Raw genomic sequence first — 12476 nt, forward strand, 5'->3', positions numbered from 1 at the left:
ATCTGGCACCTGGATTTTCAGTTTGCAATGCTATTATGATGAATTTGTCCCTGGTGTAACGTTAAAAGAATAAACAAATCAACCAGGTTTTCAAAAGTGCCAATGCCTCAACTTTTAAATCGTGTAGGCCAAGGACGTAATCCTGTTCACTTATAAAATAAACCAAAAAAAAATCGCATAGGTTTTCAAAAATGTTCACAAGTCTCACTGAGTCATTTATATCATACGGCAATTCAAGACCTCTGAGATTTGTTGAGCTGAACAACCTTTGACGTATTATGCAAAAAACAATACAATATTACGATGGTTCCATGATCATTAATACGTTGCATTAAACACGTTCCAATATTTTTAAATGTGCCTCAAGACTATGTGCCGATTCAAATCAATCAAACTTCCAGAGGCGATTCGGACGCAATATTAAATCGACAGGGAAGTTCGGAAACAGGACACTTGGTTTTCAAAGTCTTTTCACCGGCGTTTCTAACAAATTTATTTAATTTAGCGTCCCTTTGTGTCTGATATTATGCCAACATTGTAACCTACTTAACCTTGATAAAACACGCCGATTTATAAAAATAAAGAATCGGACACGAAATGGTGCGTCAGTGGCACTGACAGCACCAGAATTTATTCTCCTTATACTGTACTACTTCAGTGAGACTGCGCAACATGATGAGGCGATTCAAACTTTTCAGTTTTAATATTTTTTTATGCGGAGTCGCCCGGTTTTTTTACTGCACGTTTGCTATAGTTAAATCTACTGTACATCGCACACCTTAAACACAGAAACTATATGGAAAATAACCAGAGCTTTTTCTCAGATTAGTAAAAGTCGACAATGGATACTATTCACTGAATATTTCACGTTAGAATTGTGTTATGGTCAGGTAACAGCATCTTCCACCCTTTGCCTTTTCTGTTGGCAGTTGGTGCTTGAGGTGACGTGGGCGCGGAACTGAGAAGTCTGAAATGGCTACCTGCCTCCACGTTCAACTCCGAATTTCTGTTAATTCGCACTAAAATCAAGTTCATCGCCGTTAGGGCAGTTCTCACTTCTATTGGCATACCCGCCGCCCTTCATTCGATTATAACATATTCAACAAAAGTAGTTCATCGGTAGAATATAATGTACTGTACTTTTAGACTCCAATGAAGGGGACTTTAAACTACATGACTTTCACTCATTCTCGACCGTTTCTTTTAACACCTTTCAAGTATATACGTCATGTTGGGCGGGTCTCAGGAAGCACACCCGTCTAATCAGACTGCCTCAAGGACCGTCCTTTAATGAAAAAAAACGTACTGTTTTTGCATAATTATATATATATATATATATAATAAATAATACAAGTTTGTGAGTTCATAAAGAATCAAATAAGATTTTTTTTTAATCAGTATGCTCTCTTCTAACGAGCCCAATTACGTTTCATACCCACGCCGGTTAGTCGGCAGTGGCGGTTGCTGCTTACATCCACTTTAGGCGGGATCATGGGCTTGTGTTTGATAAGTAGTTATTGTGTCGTTGATAATTCAAAAAGGAGACAATATCATTTTTGAAAAAAATGTACGTGTTAAGATATGAGTGAAATCCTTTCGGTGTTGACGAGGTTGGAAAGGAATCTGCACTTCAGTATTTTGAGGAAGGAACTCCGAATTAATGGCGACGGAATCCGCAAAACAAAAGGCAAGAAATCTTTGAGGTACGTTTTAATGAGAATGTTCGACTCAAAAAGCTGCACTTCATTCAGCTTTACCGAGGAATCTCCATACAGGGTGAGATGTTATAATTTCTGTCTCACGCCGGTACTTTACATACATGTGAGTAAGCTATTAATACTTACTGTGTATTATACTTAGGCGCCAATCATGGAGTTCAAAACTTTCAGTGCGTTTTTCGATGTTTTTTATTATGGCTGTTTTTTGTTTGTTTTGTTAAGTCTACTCTAGTTTGGCCTCTAAAGCAAGAGGTCAGTTCGTCTGCTCCTAGTGGCTCGGATCTCTTTAGACTTATACGCTTGATTGATTAGACTAGAGCGTTAGCATTAAAGGATAAGTTTGGTAGTTTTGCAAGTTTGAAGTTATTTCTTCACAATGAAATTGCGTTCTAAAGTGAAGCATATTTTGTACGTTTTAAAAAAAATAACTAGCCTGCTGTTGCGATTTATAATGGAGCTTATGGGTACCAGGATCCCATTATAAAGAAAAGCCTTAAAACCTGAGGCGAGAAAGCAAACCGTTTTTGTGAGAATTGTACGTATGTATTTCTATAATCCAATTTTTGTAAATTTCTATATATTTTTTATCCCAATAAATGTTATGAATTCGTCAAAACACGTCTGTTTTCCTTTGTCATGCCTGCCGTCCGTTTAGTACACAAATACCTCATACATTTTAAAAAGAGGCTTCACTTTTCCAGCTACCCGCTCGTCTTCCTTCCTGGCACCATTTAAGCCCCAGAGGTGTGGATTCCCCTCGGAAAATCTTCGACAAGCGACTTTATTGAATGATGATGAGCGGATGTAAATTACTGCCTCTGTTCTGCAGATAACGAGACAATAACTGAACAAGTCACAATTACGATCGTTTTTATTCTTTCTCAATAAGGCAGCTTATTTCTGTATTTCACAAAGATGTTGCCTGCATGCCGCTTCTGGATTGTGCTTCAGTGAGAGAGAATATTGTGCAAGGCATGTAGCATGCTATCAAGTGATAAGAACTGAACAGACGTTATAGGTATTCATCCATCAGTCCATCTTCCTAACTCACTTATCCAGGACATGGTCACAGGGCAGCTTTAGGGTAGCCCAGCAAGCAGGGTCGGGGGGGGGTCAACCCCAGTCTCCTCAACTGTGAGACGGCAGCATTGCCACCAAGTATTATTATTATTATTACTAGTAGTAATATTAATTCCTGTAATCAATATCTTCCTTCCATTAATCTATTTGTATATTTTTCTCTGCTGTAGCTTTCCAAAGGTCTGAAAATTTTATTAATATAGGTTGAAGGTTTTTATTTGCCATTTGTGCATAAAATCAACAGTTAAATCACATTGGAATTCTTGTGCAGAGCTCTGTCCGAGTCATAGTAAAACATTTAAAAAAAGAATAAAAAAAAAAAAAAAACAGTAAAACAAAATTAATAATGTAGATTATACCAGCACTATACAGAAAGGTGGTAATATCTACACACAAAAAAAAGTACAATATATTATAGGTATTGCCCAGTTAAAATATTGCACATTTTTCACGCGTCATTTACATGATAAGTGAAGTGAGGTAGCGTGAGGTTATTACACATATTCAATAATTTTGTTTTGCCATCAGTCTGACTGTAGTGGGGGAAAAAGCTATTGAAAAACCTTGTTCTGTGAGTGATGATGCTGTCCGCTCTGCTGTGTCTCAGATTGTATGTACAGTTTTTGTGTCTGAGCAGAGAGTGAGCTGGATGAAGTGAGTCCCTGATAATTCCCTTTGCTCTTTTCCGACAACGATGTGCGTACATAAAGTCCATGGAAGGAAGTTTTGTCTCTATGATCCTCTCCACAGTTTTTATGACTCTTTGCAAAGCCTTCCTCTCTGCCTGTGTGGTGTTCCCATACCAGACAGTGATGCCTGTGGTGAGAATGCTCTCTATCAGTCCTCTGTATGATGCCTGGGTGAGAGGGCGATGGTTCAGGCCGGCTTTCCTGAGCAGCCGAATAAAATATAGCCTTTGCTGGGCTTTTTTCACTGTGGCTGTGGTGTTAAGAGTCCAGCTCAGGTCTGATGTAACCTGCAGTCCCAGGAATCTGTGACTGTCGGCCCTCTCCACCTCAGTCCCTTTGATGATAAGAGGCTGTAGGGGGGAGGATTCTTCCTGAAGTCTAATATTATTTCTTTATGTTGAGAATGAGGTCATTCACCTCTCCGTAGACAAGAATGTTGTTTACCATGGTCCTGTACCCTGACTCGTCCCACCCCTTGATGAGCCCCAAGATGGTGGTATCATCAGCGTATTTAATGACGATGGTGTTGTCCTGGGTGGAGACACAGTCATAAGTGTACAGAGAGAAAAGTTTGGGGCTAAGGCAACAGCCCTGTGGGGATCCTGTGCTGTGAGCTCAGCAGACACCCGTCCTCCCATTCTCACCACCTGTGGTCTATCTGTCAAGAAGTCCAGGATTCAGTTGCAGGTGGGAGTTGGGACGCCAAGGTCTGTCAGCTTCTTGATCAGTTTTCCCTGGCGGATAGTATTGAAAGCAGAACTGTAGTCCAGGGAAAGCATCCTGGCCTACGTTCTGCTACTTTCCAGGTGTTGCAGAATGTGATGTAAGGCTATTGCTACCGCATCATCCACTGATCGATTGGGGCGGTAGGCAAACTGGAGGGGGTCAACAGTGTCCGGGACCATATGGTTGATGTGCGTGAGAACCAGTTTTTCTACACATTTCATAACGACTGGTGTGAGTGCCACTGGCCTGAAGTCGTTTAGAGTAGATGTGTCTGATCTTTTGGGGACTGGTAAAATGGTGGAGGATTTAAACAACAAAAATAATAATCCTTCCAAACATTATCCTTATCCCAGGAACAATTGAGCATAAGGCAGGGCCAATCCCTGGATAGGGTGCCAGTCCATCATTGGGTGAATACACACACAGGCCACTGGAGCACCTGGGAGAACATGTAAAATCTACACAGAAGCAAACCCCAGTCTCCTTCACTGCAAAACACAAGCATTACTACTGCACCACCTTGCCACCCAGTGTAATTGTTAATTATTGTCATCAATATCTTTATCACATACTCTGCCTTTTTATTTTCCGAGTTTTTTTATTTTTTAAATTGTCCATACCAAAGACATGCCATGGAAAGAAAGGATTGGGTCTTTCAAAAATGCTGAGTAATAAGTTAATTCTGGATTTTGTTATGTCTGTAAAGTACAATTAAACTTGTGCTCTTTTTGCTACACTGCATGTTGCTGCGCAACTTGCTCTGTAAAATCATAACACAGAATGTAATGGGTCGGGGTTCATGTTTGCTTTATTTAGTCATGTTTACACAAGAAAATATGAAATTTGCCTTCTTAGTTGCATCTAATAAGACAGAAAGAAATGAAACAAAACAAATAAGAGACAAGACAGGTTAAGGTAAGGCAGTTTGATAATGCATATTTACACAATAATTGTTACAGGATACATATCAAATCTTAATCATTATCTCCGATATTCCTTATTAAAAGTCGTATGGCACTAGGAAGAAAGGAATTTCTAGAGCGATTTTTGTGGGTTTTCAAAGTGACTATCCTTCCTGATTTATTGAAGTGAAGCTCTACATGTAATGGATGTTGGTTGTTGTGTTCCACTCACGGCCACTGCAAACAGACAAATGAGCAGGAAATGTTGTCTTACCAAGAATCTGTGAAAAATATTATTTTCAGTTTACTTTTGTTATATGCTTGCCTCAAACACAAAAGGCACGTTTTCTTAAACCAAAACCTTTGTTGCTCCAAAGTGGACTTTTATACTAAATTTAGGCCTTTTTACCCCCAAAGGAACCCAAGAGCAGGCTAGTGATTTTTTTAAAATTTAGAATATACGCTTCACTTTAGTACGTAGCTTCATGTGGCAAACTAATATATACCATGATTGTGAAGAAATAACTTTGACTTGGTAAAAAAAAATAACATTTTTCTCTTAAAGTCCTTTGTTTAATTTCAATTTTATTAACATCAATGCTTTACTAAATTTGTATTTGGACTGGGATTCATTTGATAGTATACTGAAAATTCATATTGATTAGTGCACACTCACAGAAATTCAAATGGCAGGTTTAAAAACTGGTTTGTGTAATGGGTCAGCACTACAGTCATAGCAAGTCACAGTGCCGGCACTGGGAGCATTTGTGGAAGTCAACTACAGCATAAGGGTGAAGAAGGATCTTTTTAGCAAAAAATGGTCTACATAATCAAAATAAACAATTTTATATTTCATTTTCAAGATTATGTGATTTGCATTTATAATCAAACTGGAACAAGTGGAGCAGGTTCACAAATTTGGGTGCATTGTGTTCTAGTCAAAAAAACCTGTAAAATGACAAAGGGTTTCAGAAAGTACATAATTAACGTTATTGTCCTTAAGAAATTTGAATTCTTCTCAAAAATGTGAGTGAATTAAATTTTGGACAATACAGTATTCCTGTGAGTGGCATAGGTGCTTCCAGACAGCTCCAGCATCCTGGGTTTAAAACCATCACCAGGTCATTGTACATTTTCTGAGTTTCCTCCAAGTACTTTGAGTTTTATCCTACATTCTCAAAGACATGTTTTAGGTTAACTGACTGTTATGAACTGGCTGACTGTAGGTATTGGTGTGTGTCTAAGAGTGCCTTGCCATGGGTTGTCTTTTTCGTTGTACACAGTATCCCCGGGATAGACTCAAGTCCTCTGTGACCCTGAACTGGATTAAGCAGGTCTGAGAATGTTATGATTTACATTCTTTACCTGGATTTATTTCTAATTTCACTATTCAGTTTAGTTAATTTTACACTATATGTATTTATTTTTTAGATGCTTTTAATCAAAGAGACTTACAAATCACAAGTACCAAGGCAGCAATAAAAGGTTTAAATAAAGGTGCAGGGCCCATTACTTATAAATGTGGGTTAGACAGAGTGATGTAGGTACTGTCTAAAGAGAACTGTTAGGATAGTGTAGTCAAAAATACTATTGTTGCTGCATAAATAAGAAATTCAGATTTAAAATAAAATGCTAAAAATAAACCAAAACTATTGAATGGTTAATGCATGTGTGCACAGAAATAAACATTCTAAGTAACTCCACCGTACTGCTCTGATATTTGAGGAGGGCTTGGTTGATGTATGGCAAATATAGTACAGGGCTGTGGCAAGTGAGGCAACTATCCCAAGAATATTAACACCAAGCAATAACCAAATGTGAATGGTATGTAAGTTGACCTTGGAACACTCCTGACTGAGACTGACTGAGGTAATGAAAAGTCAGAAGATCAAATGCAAGAGCGCAAATGATTCAGAGCTTCAGCCTTCAAACTCATTAGACTGAGCTGAACCACAGTAGAACAGTTGTTTTCAAGTAAGAGGCCACATCACCTTGATCTGCATGTAGCACATTCTTCTAGCATGACTATCCATGCAATTTAAGGACTTCATAGCACAATAACATAGTATCACCAAACTGAAGCCTGTGTGATGGGCAGAGCCTACCACCTACAAAGAGTGAGGGCACAGACCAAGGGTCCTGCAACAAAGTGGTTTCTGAAAATTCATTGAATCTTTATTGCGAACTTCATTTTTACCATGCTTTCTGAGCGTACTTATGCCAGCTGGGTGTCCTTAATTTCAGTTTACAAATAGTTCTTCTTGTCTAAGGAATTTATGGCAAAGATTTTCAAATTAGTGAGCAAACATGGAATCTCATAGTATTAGAGAAATCTTACATTGGACATCCTCAGTTTAGCCACAAGATCATGTTATATGTATAATGCTAGTCAGTTCGTATTTTTTATGTTAAGGAGTTTGTTTTTATGGTTTAACTTTTATTTCAACTTTAATTTACTGAGTTAAAGTTTCTTAACCATCTTGTTTATGTGATATTCCAAATAGTGCCACATTACCAATTCAGGTATATGTCAATATGAATATAGTGTCATTCATATCTCTCTTCAGTCTGTTTGTCCTCTCGCTTCTGACCTCTGCCTATAATGTGATGAAGTATCTGGTGTGTTCTTTACATCTTCTGGTCCACTTTCCTCATCACAGTGATATTGAGACTGTGGTCTTGTAACAGTAAGTATCTTGAACAATCAAACCAATTTAGAGACCAAATGATTGGGTTAAAGTCAGATAGGATTTCAGGTCACCAACTCAGACCTGGCCAAGGTAATGACCACTCGGCAGTGTCTGTTAATGTTAAAAACAGACTGCAGGTTATTTCCACCTCCATAATTTTTAATGTCAGACATTATATAGGAGCTATGCAAATCTAGCTACACAAATGAAAATTCTACCCATAGCTGAACATCAAGTTTAAATTGAATACGTTCTCAAAATTGATTGTTTATCTTAACTATGCGCATTAGCATTAATTTTATTTGTTTTCAGCAACTTAAGATATTAAAGAACAGCTTTTCACCAGAGTGTAGAAAACTAAAAATAAAAATGATTGAATTTAAATTTTTGTAGCTTCTTCCCATAACAGTAAATTGGAATGTTGTAGCCTATAGTAAGCTGCAGGTCTTTAACTGTTGTTTAGAAACATGGCATGGGCTTAAAATAAAAGCCATCATAGTCAATTTAGAAGACTTCAGGCTTATTTTTTAAACAAGGAGTGTGTCTTTCTTGGCAGGAGAGGATGTTTTTTTTATTATTTTCAAAATATGGCAGAAAGCTATATACCACTTTTGCTTTTTTCTTGTAATGTGGCCATCTTGTTGAAAAATATCTGCAATGAACAACAATTCTAGACAGCCTGTGGAGACCATAATGCACTTAGAATTAAAGTCAGGCATGCCTATGCTTGTAATTTTACACATATGAATAAGGGTAGCCCCATGGCATAATATTTTCAAGGACCTGGGCTCACTGTCTGTGAGAGCGCACTGTGTGTGTGTGTGTTTATGGGTTTTCTTTTGGCACTCATTTCCTCTTGCATGTCAAAGCTATACTAGTTGAATTGATTGGCAACTGTTAAATGATCCAATATGAAGTGTGCGAGTGTGGTCTATGCGTCCATCTTTAAAAGAGCAAGCCATGTCCTCAATGTTTCTTTACTTAATCCACCTTAATAAATGGATGTGTGTATCTGTCTCTGTGTCGTCCAGTTATGTAGGGTACATGGAACTAACAAGGTACATCAAATCGCAAACATTTTAGTAATAAAATGCATTGCATTTGTTGTTCCAATAGATGGTGCATCATAAACATTAACACTGCTTTTATGTCATATATAACAGATACATGTATTGCATGTGGGCGGCACGGTGGCGCAGTGGGTAGCGCTGCTGCCTTGCAGTTGGGAGATCTGGGGACCTGGGTTCGATTCCCGGGTCCTCCCTGCATGGAGTTTGCATGTTCTCCCCGTGTCTGCGTGGGTTTCCTCCGGGCGCTCCGGTTTCCTCCCACAGTCCAAAGACAAGCAGGTTAGGTGGATTGGTGATTCTAAATTGGCCCTCGTGTGTGCTGGGTGTGTGGGTGTGTTTGTGTGTGTCCTGCGGTGGGTTGGCACCCTGCCCAGGATTGTTTCCTGCCTTGTGCCCTGTGTTGGCTGGGATCGGCTCCAGCAGACCCCCGTGACCCTGTGTTCGGATTCAGCGGGTTGGAAAATGGATGGATGGATGGATGTATTGCATGATGCACTGCAATGTTGATGCTGAAGTCTGCATTGATTAATTAGATTTTAGCCTCTCTTAAACAGGTAGCACAGCTAGTTCTTAATAAAGGAAAGTCTCTACCAATTTTCTTTTCAGGGTTTTTGTTTTTGACTGTATTTTTGCTTAATTTTCAGTATTGTCTAGCTCTTTTTGATTTGAGGTTAAATACTCCTTTTGATAACAATTGTAGGTTAGTTAGACTATAACTATGACTTATTATAACTTTTTTTTGTCATTGTTTCATGATGTTGTTTAGAGTAACATGCAGAGGTCTGATACATGTGTAGTAAGAATATTAACCAAAGTCAAAAGCTAGTTTAATTTGTTGCCAAACTGAACGTATTTTCTTTTCTTTTCTTAGATTTCCTTTAGTGCTAGCTATGGCAGATCTTTCTTTGAATAATCAAAAATGTTTGTCTGTGGGTGCCATCGTCTGTTATAACAGCTCTATGATGACACCACATGTTGCATTGTCTTTAGCTTGTGTCTCTAGTAACAGACATTATTGCCATCAACAACATGGTGGTGTCCATGAAGATTACACCAAAAATGCTGGTGTCACTTCATGCTGTTACATTAATTGGTACAGTATGTAACAAAATTAAAACATTTTGGTCCAGATGACCCTACATGGTCAAAGCAGCCTCTTGAAATTGGCCAAAATATAATTTGAGTCTTTGGCTTATCTATGTTTAGGCCTCAGAAACACATATATTTGTAGCTGACACAGACTTCTGATTTTTTTTCCTTACTCAGGTAACTATATAGGCTTTTTGAAAAAGCAATAAACCGAAAAGTAACTGTATCGGGGTTTGAATAGCAGACTTCTCAAATCCCAAAAAAAAAAAATCACTTTATTTCATTTTCAGAGTACCCTAACGGCAAGTGGGAATGTGTAGATGATTTTAAAAATATTTTTTCATATTTTATTCTGCATTGTCCCTTCTTTCTCAAAACACAAACCTTACTTTTCTTATGCAAATCTTTCATGTTTATTTTCCATCCTAAACAAATGCTGAATGTGCCATGTGTCAATAATGGTAATCATTGAGTTTTCAATCAGTAAGTTATCAAAAATGGCATTTTTTTTTCTTTTTTCATATCAAATGACAATGTCCTATATCATGCTGCTGAACAGAGAATGAGATTCTCCATGGCCAAAAGAGTAGCTGGTACTCGAGAATACCACTGTTACATCCCTACAGAAGATGGCAAACTCAAAGTCAGCCGAGTGCCTGCTGAAGACTGTCGATTGACTGTCTGAATATTCACCACAGAAACAGCAGCTGAGATCCTGCCCTCTCACGATCGTACTCCTGATGGATCACATGCATCCCTCCCATTTGATCGATGTCCTATTGGAGGCTATGTTGGGTGCATATATAATAAAAAATGTTTGATTAGTGTGATATTTGAGAAGAGTGAAGTGGATTCGGACATCCTGATATGTTTCATACATCCAAATTATCCTGCACAGTGTTTCCATTAGCTACCTAGAGATGATATTTGTTGGGTGCCATTACAGGATGTAATTGCACTGCTTAGTGCACCTTCAATGATCAGTGGGTGACAGTACCATCTTGATCTCAAAGGCAAAGATGCCATACACTCTGCATTTCAATTTAAAGAGAAATGAAATGGGCTGCATTCCTGCTGCTGCAATACCAAGATGTTAACATTTCATTATAACTAGTGTTTTATATTTAATGACAAATCAAGCAGCTGTTGTTCATATGTTGTGCTTAATGTGCCTTTGGTGATTTATTTCTTTTCCATTAGTCCTGTACCCAAGTTAGTGATGAAGAACTTCATTATTATCTTTACTGACATATGGTGAATTTATCCCATGTTTAGAATGAAAAATTAAAAATGAAAGATTTACATAAGAAAAGTAAGACTTGTTTTTTTGATAAAGAGAGGTCCATGTATGATATAGAAAAAAATAATTTTAAAAATGTCTGGACATTCCCACAGTGCATTAAGCTGGTCTGCAAAATTAGAGCCAAAATGATTTTTTCACATTTTAGAGGTCTGCTGGTCAAACCCTGGTACAGTTTCTTGTTTAATTATAACCTGTTAAAAGCCCTATGTAGGTATCTCAACATGGAAAAAATTTCAGCTGGCTGTATCAGAAGTATGCTTTCTGAAAGTGTGAACATGGCAAAGCCAAACACGCAATATATATATAATATTTATTTTTGAAGGTCTTCTCTTACCAAGCAGTGTAATCTAGACCAAACATTTTGATTTTGTTACGTACTATACCTATAAAGGTACTAGTATGCAAAATTTGAGCCTGCTAGGTAGTTTAGTTCTTGAAATATGGTCTTGTGAAATTGATAAAATAAAGCCGTGTCACATTTGACACTCCTCTCCCCTCACAAAATTGTCTCTGTCTTGGAAAGTATAGATCTTACGTCAAAGCAATTTTACAGGGTGTCTCTTGGATAACACCTGGCACTTTGGTCTCAAAAAATTCTGAAAAGATGCATGGGATTTTAGGAAAATTGGTTGATTTAAAATGGAATGACCCAATAGCATTTTGTAACATCCATACATTGAAAATTACAAAAATGAATCGGGACAGGAAATTCTGACTAATCACACATTTTATAAAACAAAGCAGAAAGTTCTCTGATGAGATCATGAAGTGCTATTCTTAAGTTTACCCTGCCTTATTCATTGTTTAAAAACAACTAAAAAGTTCCTTTTTTAACGGGAAGATTTAAGTGGTTATGGCAAATATATGCAACTTCAGACTCCTCACAAACACTTTATCTTACACAAAATATTGAATGTTGCCTTTCTTTTGTTATGACCCATCATTTACCTTTTTTCTGTAGTTAATGATATTTTAGTATCCTTAATTGAAAAAAATCCTGTAATTGAGTTTTGACATTTTTGACCTGCAGTGGCCTGCTCCATGCACATGAGAATAATGATAGGCTATACTTGTGTGACTTTGTTTCACATTGAGAAGTTTGTTGAGAGATCTAAGTTATTGTTATTTGAAGTCAATAATGATATGCCTGTTTTTCTCCATAAGTTACCATTAGGTGATATAGTTTCGAAAATACAGCATTCACTTGTA

Source organism: Erpetoichthys calabaricus, chromosome 2, assembly GCF_900747795.2.
Source record: "Erpetoichthys calabaricus chromosome 2, fErpCal1.3, whole genome shotgun sequence".
NCBI lineage: Eukaryota > Metazoa > Chordata > Cladistia > Polypteriformes > Polypteridae > Erpetoichthys > Erpetoichthys calabaricus.